This window comes from Hylaeus volcanicus, chromosome 4 (assembly GCF_026283585.1).
Source record: "Hylaeus volcanicus isolate JK05 chromosome 4, UHH_iyHylVolc1.0_haploid, whole genome shotgun sequence".
NCBI classification, from domain to species: Eukaryota; Metazoa; Arthropoda; class Insecta; order Hymenoptera; family Colletidae; genus Hylaeus; species Hylaeus volcanicus.
The window spans coordinates 11,515,826-11,531,232 of NC_071979.1; the positions used below are offsets into that span (position 1 = coordinate 11,515,826).

General features: G+C 37.6%; 1 protein-coding gene across 1 annotated transcript in view; it reads left to right on the forward strand.

Moving 5' to 3' along the window:
* Positions 1-10,705: 10,705 nt before the first annotated feature.
* The window catches only part of LOC128875193 (MAP kinase-activating death domain protein-like), a 102,563-nt gene continuing 97,861 nt past the window's right edge, over positions 10,706-15,407 (forward strand). Inside the window, exon 1 of the mRNA XM_054120581.1 lies at positions 10,706-11,001. The gene's annotated coding sequence lies outside the window, so the exon portion shown is untranslated. The remainder of the gene's footprint in view (positions 11,002-15,407) is intronic.

Consider the following 15,407-nt stretch of genomic DNA (forward strand, 5'->3'; position numbering starts at 1 on the left):
AAGCCTCGGACAACATTTTCGCTAAGGAAAAAGTTGTTTCAAATCACCTCCCGAATCACCCCTTTCAAGGTGTTACAACATTTTTGGGACACCCTTTATATTTTTCAATCTTAGATCTTTCCTTAAGGGTGCGCAGGAGTCAGAGCCAAACTCCGAGTTGACTTCAGTGACAGTTGCGGAAAGAAGTTGGAAACTCCGGGACAAGGACAGAGAGGGCGATACAACAATTGCAGGAGAGACGAGGACAGGGCGATAAGGCTAGCATGATTTTTTTCCAGGATATTGAAGCAAAGAAGCAATATTTTCTAATAATTCTGGTTTTAATATATTCGTTACACTTTGGCGGATGCGACTCCAAGTCCTGATTTTGCAATTTCGGCCTTAAAACTTTATAAACAATAAAAGTACGTTTGCTATCTTCATTTTATTGTTTATAAAGTTTTAAGGCCGAAATTGCAAAATCAGGCCTTGGAGTCGCATCCGCCAAAGTGTAACAAATATACTAAAACCAGAATTATTAGAAAATATTGCTTCTTTGCTTCAATATCCTGGAAAAAAATCATGCTAGCCTAATCGCTCTGTCCTCGTCTCTCCTGCAATTGTTGTATCGTCCTCTCTGTCCTTGTCCCGGAGTTTTCTACTTTTTCCGCAACTATCGCTGGAATCAACTCGAAGTTTGGCTCTGGCTCTTGCTCATCCTTAAATTTTCATTCAATTTTTCCATTAATTGAAATTTCCATTTAATCGATCTGTAGAATTGTTCGTTCTAATTCAATATAGTTTCAAGTCCTTTCACAAGTGGTTAGCAATAAGTCGTATCAACGACAGAATTATTTACTACTTACTTATGAATAGACTGCGGATCTTTATGCATTTATAGGAAATTTGAATGTACAAGAAACTACAAAATGCAAACAAAATGCAAGAATATAAAAAAAGATTGAAAGTAAAGTTCATGTTACGATATTTCCAGAATAAAATAAATTCCCATTTAGATTTCATTTTGCATAATGATCCGCAGTCTACTTATGAACTAATTTAAATTTTCTTGCATTTGCTTGACACATTTTTCCCACGAGTCTAGTAGAATTTTTTTATTCAAAATATAAATTAATTATAGACGTAGTAGTATTTATAGTACTAAGCGCCGCTTTGCTTAGAATAGTGGAATACACCATTGATGAGTAACATATAATACGCTAGCGTACGCATGCGTAGAACAGGGGATAGTAGAAAACTCGCGATCGCGAATCAGTCAGCGGCTGAGAGCGGCGAAGAATAGTCTTCGTTTCTGAATGATTGTTTCTCCCTCTCAAACAAATTCAATTACATTATTTATTTACCTATATTGTAGAATTATTTTCACATTGGGAATCTCAACATATAACCAATATTATAGCCACTCTGCAATCCTCACAAAAATAATCTTTTCTGTTTTTTAGTACGAGCAATATAAATAATAATTAAAGCATGGTTTATCTAAACGAGTCAGGTAATTTCAACGTCATAGAATTCTATGTCATCGAACTTGTCTTGAGATCAATTAGAACGTTATGAAGATACAAATAGATGGTTTAAAAAAAAAAAATAAAAATAAATAAATATACATGTCGAATTGAGTAACCTCCTCCTTTTCGAAGTCGGTTAAAAATACATTAACAACCTTTAAATAACACTGGCGATAATCTCGAACGGAAGTTGTGTTCATATTTGTCGTTATTATGATTTATCTTTTACTGGCGTGATTAATAATATTTCCTTTTCGTTATACATATTTTGTACTACATTTATTTGTATAGTATAAACCTTACAACTATGCTCATACATTATCCTTTTAGCTTAAGCAACAACTCACAAAACACACCTACCAACACACACACACACACACACACACACACGCGCGCGCGCGCGCATCGTTTCCAGATGAATACTTATATAATTCATATAATGTTACTCATTAATAGATAATTATTGGTTGCCACGACAAAAAGTTTATTAATAGGCTACCAATTGGTTAAGTGTTAAAATAATCATCCACACCTAATGCCCTACAATCACCAAGACACACCTGTGCCCTAGCATTCTGCGAGACGTGTGTCAACTGAAATAACAACTTGTATCCCCCAACAATACATAAAAAGACTTTATCGTCATTTTAATTAATTGCCATTTCCATTCTAGGCAAATGGAAACGCGAAGCGACGTCTCGTGGTTGTTCCACTATTTCCCTGATTTATAGGTCGGACAAATTGCTCCAACACACCGAAACAGCTACAAAAATCGGTTTTCATTTTTCCAACCACGGCGCACCACTCCTAAAAATATGAACCAGATTGAGGACAATAATAACAATAATATACACTTCTTCTAATTTTATAATCGTAGTTCTGAGATTCCTTCGATGCAGAACCGTCATTTTTCATCATTTTTTCGCGTTTTTTATTATTCACAGCTTGGATTTTGAACTGAAATATCTGAAAAAATTCTAGAACATGTGCCTCGATGACTGAAATATCTGTAATTTTTTCAAAATTTTTCGTGCAACAGGATGAGGGAAACTTTGTTAAAAACGTGATTTTTGTTTTTTCTTGTTTATTTGTCTTGTTTCCCCCACCCGTCGAGATAGGGACTTGAAACTTGGCACAGATTAGTCTTTTTTTAACCAACTTCGAAAAGGAGGAGATTACTCAATTCGACATGTATATTTATTTATTTATTTATTTTTTTATTTTTTTTATAACCTATGGAATACATCGTCGCAAATCGAAATCGATCTAAGGTCACTTTTGACCCCAAAACTATATATACACTATATAGACTATACCCTTTTAATTTCCTCCCGAGGACCCAAGAAACGACTAATTTCTAACAAAATCAACAAAACCGCTTACAAAATTTCTTGTCAAATTTTAGTTTCCTCATGAGAAACCAGAAAATGAAGAATTTCTAATGAAATCAACAAAACTCCGTCCAAATTTTCCTATAAAATTTTAGTTTCCTCATGAGAACGCAAGAAATGATTAGTTTCTAATAAAATCAACAAAAACTCCTCCCTTTTCCTATAAAATTTTAATTTCCTGTTGGTGACCAAACCCAAAGCCTGAACAATCCTCGCAATAAGAATCAATTATACCATTTGTGTAGCCTTTCGTCAAAAAGCTGAAGCCTCGCGTTAGAGGCTCTCAATGAGGTCCCAGCTTTTAACTATAACAATTGGATGCCGTTTGCTCGACGAAGGGCTCCCGAATCCATTGTCGCGGTATCTACGTCCCTGTCTTCCACCTCCACTTCCCCGAACATCTAACTAAGCCTGACAACGTTATTGATCCAGCTGGTAGCACCACGTCTATGCAACGAGGCCATCCATTCCTGCGGATGGTGTATGCGCTCACTGAACGAGAGTGTGCTGGACGCACCGCAGGTGCTAACGTCGTGTTCGGAGTCAGTCCTACGTTCTACGTGGCCCTTAACCATCTCGAGTCTTGCCCACGCATTCAATCACTCGCCTCATGGCTGTCCGCACTTATGAAACACTGTCGAACTTGAGCTTGAGCTTGAGCTTCAGTCACTGCACTGAATTCTGTGCTCCACGCATCACAGTGCAATTGTATCCATTCTTCCTAATATTACTTTGCCTTAAATAGCTATCTAGTATATAATAAATTCTTAATTAGAAGAATTGCATACTTTTAAGGTTAAGCTGCAACTGAACCTTAAAAAAGAAGCGGAGTTAAAGGAGGAACGCAGAGACATGATATGCGTGTTGCGATTAAACAAAAAGAATAAGCAACACTTAGTAGTGTAATAAGGCATCTAATGTATCCTTAACACTTTAAATAAATACGGAAAAATACAAAAAGAATAAGTCCTTAATTTAGGGCTTCTATAGTCAGGCGCGAACGCTTAGGTCGCGTTATCGTAACGCAACTGCTTTATTAATTTAATTTACATTAGTCTTGTGTTTGGTATACGTATGTACTCTCTAGCTTTAGAATACTATAGCCTCCGAGGACAAAAAATTGCTCTGTCGAGTCGCTTTACTCGCGGTTCGTTTAGCCGACCGCGAATCTCGAGTAGGGGCCAACGAAGCTGTGTATGCTTGTAAATTCCAGGCAATCGGATCTTTCCATCTTTCCAACTTTCCATTTTTCCCTCGAAAATTAACCCTCGAAATCTTTTTCTAAACAATTTCTAAATTGTTTGTTTACAAAATCCTATCGAATATTGCGCTCTGCGAATGCGTTTGCCAGTAAACAAATTCGCAATACGCTTCTTTGGTATTCCAATTGACCCGCGGACATTGAAACGTACGGCCTGCGTTCTATTACGTATAGGGAAATCAAATTTCGAAACTATTAACGGCATCGAAACACACGGACAAGGAACGCATACACGTAGGAGCCGTAAGGTGACGCACGTATTCGCGCGTACACTTTGTCGTAAGTGCATTAAACAAGGGTGATAAGGCCTGGTGATGTGTGAGTATACGGGCTGGAGAGTGTTCGTGTGCGTGCATAGTAAAAGTCGCGAGGAACAGTGGCGCAATTAACCTGCCAGCTGATTGCTAAAAAGAGCGTAATTTCATCCACCTGCCGCGTTGTAACCGATAATCACGAAAACGTGCGCTCTATTCTCGTACAGCAACTTCTCGGGCGGTATTGTCATTTTGTTGCTCGGTTATTATCGATATCACTTGCGAATGACTTGCTAATTTAGGTACTTTAGGTAGGTTATGGAATGAAACGTAATCGTTCTTTGATTTAAATGGAGTAGATTCGAAGTTTCAAGAGACGGGAGGTAAATACTTGGAATTTTTGGAATTCTACAAATTTTAGGAGCTTAGGGAGTTAGGGGTAACTTGATTGGTATACGTCAGGCCTGGTAAACTCAAATAGTTTCACGGGCCAATTCGATGACGCGTAACGATACAGCGGGTCGCACTTTAGGTAAACATATAAGTTAAAAAATAACATTAACATTAGGTTAAAAAATATAATACAAATACAAGATACCGCTCGAGGTCATTGTTCCACTCTCCTCTATTACTAAGAGCTCTTTCACACGACGATACGCATATCGCAATACGCGTATGCGATACGTATCTGCTAACAAGATACTTATGCGATACTGTATCCAACTAATTTCGTAGCTCGGTGTTGATCATTTGTTTTTCAGTTAAACATATCTTCTCGTTTGAGAAACACGCGTTCTTAGTTAGTGAAAACCTTTCTGAAATAATGGATGAGATTGAAGCTTTATCCATTTGGTTTCAACATAAAAAAGCTACTAAAAGGAGAAAAGTTAAGAGAAAATATTGGGTTCATCCTATTAATAATATAAGAGAAGAAACGGGAGCTTTTCATATTTTATTCGAAGAACTTTGTAACGATTCATGTAAATTCTTCAATTATTATGTCTACAATTTTTTTATGAGGAAGGTGAACGAATTCGACGATACTGCGCAGCGTCGTGTGAATGCTCGCATCTATTTCAATGTTTCGTCGGCCGCCCCGACGCAGAAAAAGTTGCCGGCGGCCGACCAACCGCGGATACCGAAAATCAGTATCGCGATACTGTATCTCGTGAGAATCGCCGTCTGAACGCTTCCATAACATTATGTGTACCATCGGTATCCTGCATACGCGTATCGTCGTGTGAAAGAGCTCTAATTGTAAGAGCAAAAATGCATGGATTGCTTCTTTATTCATTTATTACATAACTGTATTCAAATTACAAATGAACGTTACTGATAATTGCCTATTGAAACCGATTCATTCAGTAACATTTGGCATTCGTAGATATCAGATATACAGGGTGTTTCAAAAATGTTGTAACATCTGTAAAGAGGTGGTTCGGTAGGTGATTTGAAACAAGTTCTTCCTTAGCGAAAATGTTGTCCGAGGCTTCGTTGAGGAGATATTAACGGAAAACACTGATCAATCAGAGCGGCCGTGGTTAGCGTATGTGCGCGGCCGCTTAGCGTGTAGTCCACGCCTACCGCGGGCACTCCACTGGCATCCTCGCGTTCTGATTTGTCCGGGGTTTTCCGTTAATATCTTCTCAACGAAGCCTCGGACAACATTGTCGCTAAGGAAAAAGTTGTTTCAAATCACCTCCCGAACCACCCCTTTCAAGGTGTTACAACATTTTTAGGGCACCCTGTAGAACTGGAGTTCGTAATCGCACTTGGGCATTATAACAATGACACATACAAATTTTCATGTATGAAGGAAGGTCATGTCTCAATCGGTAAACGGATTGGTCGAGTTGGTCGATGTGTTCGACCTTTTTCGGGCGCCTTCGCGAGGTATCGTGACGCGTTTTTCGTTTGTTCGAGGCAAGCGACGTGCGAGAGCTTAGGACTTTTTGTAAGTAGTCAGAACCAAGAACAGTCGTACGTATGGGCGTGTTTCGTCAGCTTTCTTTTATACCTTTTCAATTTTATATTATTAATTATTGTTAAGAATGTGACTTTGAATTTACTCTTTTGTTAGTTCGTATGCGAACGCCCTCTCTGTAAATTTAGACGGCAGTTAATACCGAAAAACCGTTAGAGATGGATGTGTTCATCCACGTGTTCCGTTTACTTTTCTTTTTACTTTAGTTCTAATCTATATTTATCTATTTCGGTTGCTCTATGAGCCAAGTTTGCTAGTTCAACTCTCATTTCTTTTACGTAAAGCAAATTAGAATACGTATCCATGTTATCCAAACAATAGGGATCTTTTTTAATTTTTAACTGTAGTAATTTCCTACTATACAACACGTTTCTAATCTTTTTACTTTAGTTTTTTACATGTATATATTCTTTTCCTATCAGTACAAATAAAATAAGTTATGTTTGATACAATTAAGGTCTAATTCCTAACAATTATATTATATTTACAAGTTTCTCACGTATCTAATTTATTCGCTGCCCTCGATCATCGCAAATCCTACATTTATTTAACAGAAGTTTCAGTAGAAATTCAAAATCACCCGAGGGGCCGCACAATTTAACGTGGTGGGCCGCGTGCTGCCCAGGGCTGGTATACGTGGTTGTTTCTTTAACTTAAACATGTTAAAATGTAATTATTTTCTTTTTTTAAGTGGAGTGATTTGAGGATTAAAGAGACGGGAGGTGAATAGGTGGAATTTTTGCAATTCTAGAAATTTTAGGAGCATAGAGCGTTAGGTGTAACTTGATTGGTATACGTGGTTGTTTCTTTAACTCAAACATGTTAAAATGCAATTATTTTCTTTTTTAAGTGGAGTAGTTTGAAAATTAAAGAGACGGGCGGTAAATAGGTGGAATTTTTAGAATTCTAGAAATTTTAAGAGCATAGAGTGTTAGATGTAACTTGATTAGTATTATCCTATAGCACGTACTTACTTTATCTTGAACATGTAGAATACATCTTATATAGGGTGTCCCAGAATTAGTGTACGAGTCGAAAATGGGGGGTAGCTGAGACGATTCTGAACCACAATTCCCTTTGCAAAAATGTCGGATGGTGCTTCGTTTCTTAATGATTAACGAAAAACCACCGACCAACCACAGCGCGCGGATAGCCGCGAGAGCATAGGCTCGAGTCAGGATTGGCTGGCTGTGCCAGGTCGCGACGTAGCCAGCTGAGTGGGCGCTACTCGAGCGCTGTGATTGGTCGGTGGTTTTTCGTTAATAATTCAAAAACAAAGCGTCATCCAACATTTTTGCCAAGGAAATTGTTGTTCAGAATCGTCTCAGCTACCCCCTTCTCCCTTCCGGTTCTTACACTAATTTTGGGACTCCCTGTAGATTCAAGGACATAGGACGCGTCGACCTTGGAATAACTTTGAACAATATACATCAGATTTATGTAGGAATAGCCTGAATCTCTATCAAACTTATTTTCAATCCTTAGGTTCAAGTAGAGTTGAGTAAATTTATTGTCGAGAGTAAATCAAAATGAGTCCTTCAGGGCCTGTCCTTCTCCCACAAATGGCCCTGTAAATTCTATCCTTCGTTCAGAATCAAGTTTGCCCACCTCCCAGTACAATGTTTATTAAATTTTAGACGTTAATTAAAACTTTGAAAAAATAGACCCTAGAAATGTTCTGATTTTTATCAAACAGAAAATTTCTCCAACGAATGGAAACTATCGATACATCAACTTGCCAGTGTTTTGATAAACTTTCATCTGTGTAAGAATCAAGTTTGCCCACCTCCGAGTACAATGATTATTAAATCTTAGACATTAATTAAAATTTAAAAAAAATAGGCCCTAGATATGTTCTGATTTTTATCAAACAGAAGTAAACTCTCGCTTTGTTGAAATTTATTAACGGGCGAACTAAAAAATGTCTCCGACAAATGGAAACTATCGAAACATATCAATTTGCCAGTGTTTTGATAAAGTTTCATCTGTGTAGGATCTGGGAGCGGCACGTGGGTTGAGACTAATTAATGTACAAGTCCTTTAATTTGGTTTGCCACACTAGCGGTTCAAGGCGGTGCTCGGACTAGAAAGGTTTATCTTTGAACTGAATACCTAACTCAACACCTCGAGGGACACACGGCGGAGCACTCAACGGATGAATTTTGAATAACATTTAAACATTCAAAATCGGATCATCCCTCTGCACAATATACTCTGGAAGGACATACCATTTTTGCGTTTTATCGTTCCGATCTTCCAATATTCTTAAGAACACGATAATGGAACACTCTAAAAAACTGCGTTATAGTATATTATATCTGAAATTTTTATTTCGATTGCTAATAGACTGGGAATGTTTGTTTATATATACAGATGGAGAACAGTAGATTAATGTATGTTTTCTATTCTGAATGATCTAACATGTATTCTATTTTTTATATTTTATATACTTATGGAACTGCACACATTGTTGTATATTTTTATACATTTATATTTATCATTTTATGTATTTACATTTGTCGTGATTTCAAGCTTTGTAACTCCAAACTTAATACGTTTTGTTTTCTGAATGTTCTAACACGTACTTCATTTTTTGTAGTTCATATATTAATCCTTTGCGGTCGTATGTCTACTCTCAACCACCATAACAAAGAACCATACTAATCTTATATTGTATTCCGCAGACTGAAAAGATTTAAGCCATTAGACAATAGTAATAGCTTCTAAGATATTAGTGTAATAATAGATTAATGGAAAGATTAATGAAAAGATCGTTAGTAATTATATTAAGTTATACAAGAACATATGAACCAGTAAAATATTTACATGTTAAATTTTTCAAAGACAGATATACGAGGTGTGGCAATTAAATAACGAAACTGGTGTGAGGAATGTGATTTATTGCAAATAAAGTTACATTTTACTTTTATCCCCTTCAACATACTCTCCTCCCCTATCTATACACCGCTGCATACGTGTCTTCCATTGTTCAAAACAATGCTGTAGCTCATCAGTTGTTAGCCTCTTCAACAACTCTGCCGTTTTTATTTTTACATCTTCAACAAACTGAAAATGTGTTAAACAATAAAACAATAACAAAAACAATACTCCAAAATGGCAAGAAGAAAGTTACCGAAAGATACAACGCGATGGAGAATTATAAAATATAATTTTTACATAAAAACAATAACATTAAAACACATTATTGTGTAAACATATATCTTAAGTCCACAAAAGAATTAATTAATCTTGTTTATCCTTCATAAGCTTGTATATTATGTATCACTGCTCGTTCTTTGGAAATTAATTCCGACCAGTACAATAGCCATGCCTAAATTTAATAAGACCGCAAAGGGTTAATAATACAGGGTGTCCCAAGAATGTTGTAACACCTGTAAAGAGGTGGTTCGGGAGGTGATTTGAAACAACTTTTTCCTTAGCGAAAATGTTGTCTGAGGCTTCATTAAGGAGATATTAACGGAAAACCCCGACCAATCAGAGCGCGAGTATGCCGGTGGACCGCCCACGGTAGGTGTAGGCTACGCGTTAGGCGGCTGCGTTCATACGCTACCGCGGCCGCCCCACCGACATACTCACGCTCTGATTGGTCAGTGTTTTCCGTTAATATCTCCTCAACGAAGCTTCGGACAACATTTTCGCTAAGGAAAAAGTAGTTTCAAATCACTTCTCGAACCACCCCTTTTAAGGTGTTACAACATTTTTGGGACACCCTGTATAGCACAAATAACTGTTGTTCTTCTGGAAAGCTCTCCTAATAAAGTAGTCTTTCCAAATCTTTTGACGAGTTCCCATGCCTTGTATCTTGAATCTTAACACTTTATCTACCGTGGTATTTAGAAACAGACCTTAATTAAAAAAAGAATTTTCTACAGTAACATATGTAGAAATAACTGACAATAATTCCTCCATACTGTTACTGGGTACATTGAAAGCCAAGACTGTTTCCAAAAACTGAACATTGTTCGTAGACAACCATCGACACAGTAAATAAATTCGAATAACTAAATACTGCAATTAAAAAGCCTAGAAATAGGCTCCCGGTAAATAAAGTGTTAATTGAAACTATGTATTGCGTCCCCTAAATATTCTAACACGTGTTCCTTACATTTAACATATTTATCGAACTGTGCCCATCCCTCTACAAACTCTACGTCTTCACCCATTTGCATTCATCATAACTGCGTAAATATCTGTATAGTATAACAAAGTACACCTTCCCAAACCTTTGCAAGAGCTCGCAAGCTGTATAACTTGAATTACCTCAAATTGATATCGAATCTAGCTTTCTTCCTCTGTAAATCGAACAATTACAGCGTTCGAATGGAAAGAAAAGTTTGACAAGTCCTCAGCCCTAGACGTGGGAGCCTCGCGATCCGGGGCTCCCTGTATCGGTTCAGGGCAACCAATGGTCCCTTTTACGACACCAGAGCCGCCCCTGGCCGCGCACGCTTGCCTAGTAGCTCTCATGCGAACGATCGCCAGTGTGGTATCGCCATCCGGGCGATACGGAGCGGACTCGTCTTTTCCAATGACGACGACTAAGTGACGACTCTCCAACCACCGTATCCTCGTCCAACGACACGTAAGTCCCCCCTAGTGTCTCCTATTCTCCACTGAAAATTAAATTTCCCTATTGGTACGCGTGCATCTGTTAAACAAAAAAAAATTGTATAGTGGGGCCTTGACGTTGCCTCGATGTGCTACGTATACAATTTCCTCGTTAGTTTCTTATCCTGTTAAATATGTATAATAGCTGTTAAATTACAGAGGAGTCCCTTTTCGGAATTTTTGGAGAAATTTTCCAAGATTCGTTTCGATGTATCGCAAGGAGAAGGAAAGATCGATCCCAGGGGTCGAGGAAGTAGAATATGGATCGAGCAATATTCGTGCGGCGCAGATCTTGCTAAGGCTGAAACGTTCGAACCTATACTACTCGAGTTCCTTCCAGGATTGATCTTTCTTCCTCCCTGCGATACGTTCGATATACGTTTTTCGCTATTAGTCTACGAAGTCGAACAAAGTTGCGTAGTACATATCGTTCTACGAGTTTTGAGTTCCGATACAGTTGCATTTATCAATGTACGCAGGCACGATTGTGGGTATCGCGAGGACTCGCTGATATTAGAAAAAATGAGTTTTTGGAAAGTTCTAGTGCTACTCGAGCGCTCGAATTATTGGTGTACTATTCGAGCGTGTTGTATATTCGAATAGTTTGTGCATTGTCGAGGTACTCGAATGATGTGCTGTGAATAACATATTGCTGATTTAATGCCATCACAAGCACCGATGAGCGGATTAGGTCGATGCCGCGAGTTTCCTGGAGAACAGTGCGTCTTTAACGTTGGAGTACTCGAAATGACAATTTCTGAAGTTAAAGTGATTCTCGTGTGTCATTTACGTGATTCTGTACCGAATTTCTGTCGATTATTCTTGAAATGAAAAAATGATTTTGGAGTAATTCATTATTTTTATGTCAATTTTGGTGTATTTTTTTCTTACGTCTAATTATATCGGACGATATAAACTCATTCGATCGTTCCATGAGTATGGGACTCATTGTACATGGTGAATTTAAAATTTTGTATCGTTAATTGCATAGAAAAACGGTTTCTTGAATGCACATTCGACCCTGGTGGCTCTAGCGTCAAGGGTACTTCCGTTTGCTCGAAGACTCCAACGTGGATTCGTCCGCTGAAGACCTACCCAGGTAGCTTTAAACTTTTCGTTCGCATCGACCACTTTATAATTCTCTTCGAAAACATTCTAAAATTGTTCTAGATTCTATAGTCAGTCCCATAAGTACCTTTAAAGTCTATTGAAAACATTTGTCGAAATAAGTGGCAGGTTTCACGTTCCTAAAGAAATGTTTCGCTATAAATATTTACACCAATGAACTTTACGTGTGTATACAGGGTGTCCCAAAAATGTTGAAGGTCATTGAAAGCGATGGTTCGGGGGGTGATTTGAAACAACTTTTTCTTTAGCGAAAATGTTGTCTGACGGTTCATTAGGGAGATATTAACGGAAAACGCCGACCAATCAGAGCACGAGTATGCTGGTGGAGCGCCCGCGGTAGCCTATGAACGCGGCCGCCTAGCGCGTAGCGCGTACGCTCCATCGGCATACGCGCGCTCTGATTGGTCGGTGTTTTCCGTTAATATCTCTTCAATGAAGCCTCGGGCAACATTTTCACTAAGGAAAAAGTTGTTTCAAATCACCTCCCGAACCACCCCTTTCAAGGTGTGACGACACTTTTGCGACACCCTGTATGTGGAAGATTCCATATCGATCGGATAATTCTTCATCGAGTTACATAAAAAAATGGGAATTTTGCAATAACAATAGTTATAAACAATATAGATATTCATAAATTTTGTCTACATTTTTGGGATACCCTGTATATTTATAGTAAATTATTCATTTGGAAACATTGAACCTATTTAAACAAATTTTGTCAATTGGCATAGACGGTCCGCTTATGGAACTGACTGTATAATTATTATCCCAGCTCTTGAATCTTAATTTTTATAAAAAATTACATCACCCTTCAAGTATCAATGTTAATAGTTAAATTCTAACCGAAACTGAAAGGTTTCATTTGCACTACAGAAAATTTTCAGATTTATGAAAATTAGGTTCTTTAACATTGTTATCACATTTGCAATGCATTTCAAGTATCGAACAAACTGCTAGTGCATTTCTATGGCCACCACTATTCAGTTCTAGACGAGCAAGCGATTCATTTGATTCGAGCCTTTTGAGAATCCTAACAAGAAACTCCGAAAAAGGGAGTATCGAGTAAACGACTGCTCCGAGATCGATACAGACGAATTTAACGCAATTACTTCCGATCAATGAAGTCTGCCAATGGCAGACAGATTAACATTCAGTGTCTCTTGAAGGTTCTCTTGGTAAATTGCGATTAGTTTATCCTCTGGTGCACGTATTTCAGTCGATCTCCTAAGAAAGAAATTACTTTTTCATATTATTAATACATTTACTTTGATTTTACTCGATCTTCTGAGAATCAAATTATTTCTTGATTTTATTAATATATTCAATTTGTTTATCCTCTGCTACACATATTTCACTCGATCTCCCAAGGAAGAAATTGCTTCTTCATTTTTAATATATTCACGAGCTAATTAATTGCCCAATTAGCCAATAAATAAATAATTCAATCTGCACAGCTATCGAAATATAAATCATTTTTTTTCATCGACTCCCGTTGAAAGAAAATCGGAATTCGGAATTACAGAACGAAATGCTTAGCAGGCGAGTGTAACAATCGAGTCGTTCGAATTAAATTTACGCGACGAATAAATCGCTAGACGTAGGGCGGCATCCGTTATCCGTTATTGGAATAGAATTTTGCTCGGCTCTGCCTTGCAGGGAATGTTTTTATTGGGTTCTGGATTGGGGCACGTTACGTAATAGAGGGTTGGAACGAGCTGCTCCAATTTTTACGGATCGAAAGCCGAGGCCAAAGTAAAAAGGGCACCACTCCTCGCATGCGGAGGATTATTTTTTTAAATGCGACCAACTACTCGAAGAAATTTTGTAATATCTACTAAATTTGGGTGCGTCTGGTGTTTGATAAAAATATGATTCGATAATTTTGATCATTCTGTTAAGTATCTTCGTGAATAGGGAAAATAAACGACTGCTCAAATTGGCTTTTGCAGAGCGAGTGTTTATTACGTGTTTGCACATAAAGAAAAAGAAAAAAAAGTGCCTTCTTCGCATGCTTAACGTATGTGTTTATAGTGACGCTTTTGCTCATATTCAAATTTATTTATATTCGAACAAATTCAATTTGAGTTGCCATATACGAGACTTGGGCGTGGAAGATTTATATATAAATATAAATGCATGGTATATGCGTATCTTACATTTGAGAAATATAGAAATATATGTACATGTATAAATATAAATAGATAAAAAGGCATGTCTATAGGTATACGAATGAAAAGATAAACATATATATAAACAAATATACTTTACAGATATATATCCTTTTGTATATACTCATACTTATATACATATTCTGTGTATTCCATTACATAAATCTGCATACGTGTATATGTAGATAAACGTGAATATCTATTAGTACACGAATAAATAGATGCACATATACAAACAAATATATTTCATTACATGTATACTTTCTTTTTTGCTGGATAGTAGTGATTTATTATACTTGAAATCATCGTCCTTCGTTATCGCGTTTCGCTTTTATCGCTCGTGGGCAACAGAACCAAGAGGAAACGAGACGTTTTGCGTCAAAGAATGACGTCCCTTTTCTTATGTCCAGAACGTAGACCGTTAGAAGTCGCTGACGTTTTCGGGGATGGTTCGCACGAGCGGTCGAAACTGCTCGTATTTGATTGGGGTTAGGGGAAAATTGTGGGGTTGGTCTCTGAGATAATCCAAGATATAAATGAAAAATACAAATGCATTAGAAATACCTCGGAGCATCTACGAATCATAGAACAGGGGAAATAAAATAAATAACTTGAAGGTATTTAGGTTTTCGTGTCAACGAGGAAAGTTCTTTCAATTGTTTCCTTTCTGAGAGTGGGATTAGATGGACGAGATTAGACGCTAAACGTTGCGCTGCGTTAAGCAGGATCAGCTGAAATCCTGCGTAGCGCTCGAGCCTTTTCGCGAATCCGGATAACTCGATATATAGGTCACAAGGCATGAGAAATCAATGAAGAATCGTGCTACGAATTGTTTCACACGCAGATCTGCTATTAACGAACCTTTTCCATCGCGGATTACCGATCGTACTCCTATTTGATATCGGAGATTCAATCTAAATTAAAAAAAGACACGCCTAACGCTGCCATACCAACTGCTAACGTCTCGGATCATTTTAATTAAATTCTTACCTTTCTGGAGGTGGCCAATTATACTTTCGGAAGAAGCTTACGATATTAAAGAGTCTCGTGCTTCAGCAATCATCATTTCGATGTCTGAAATGTT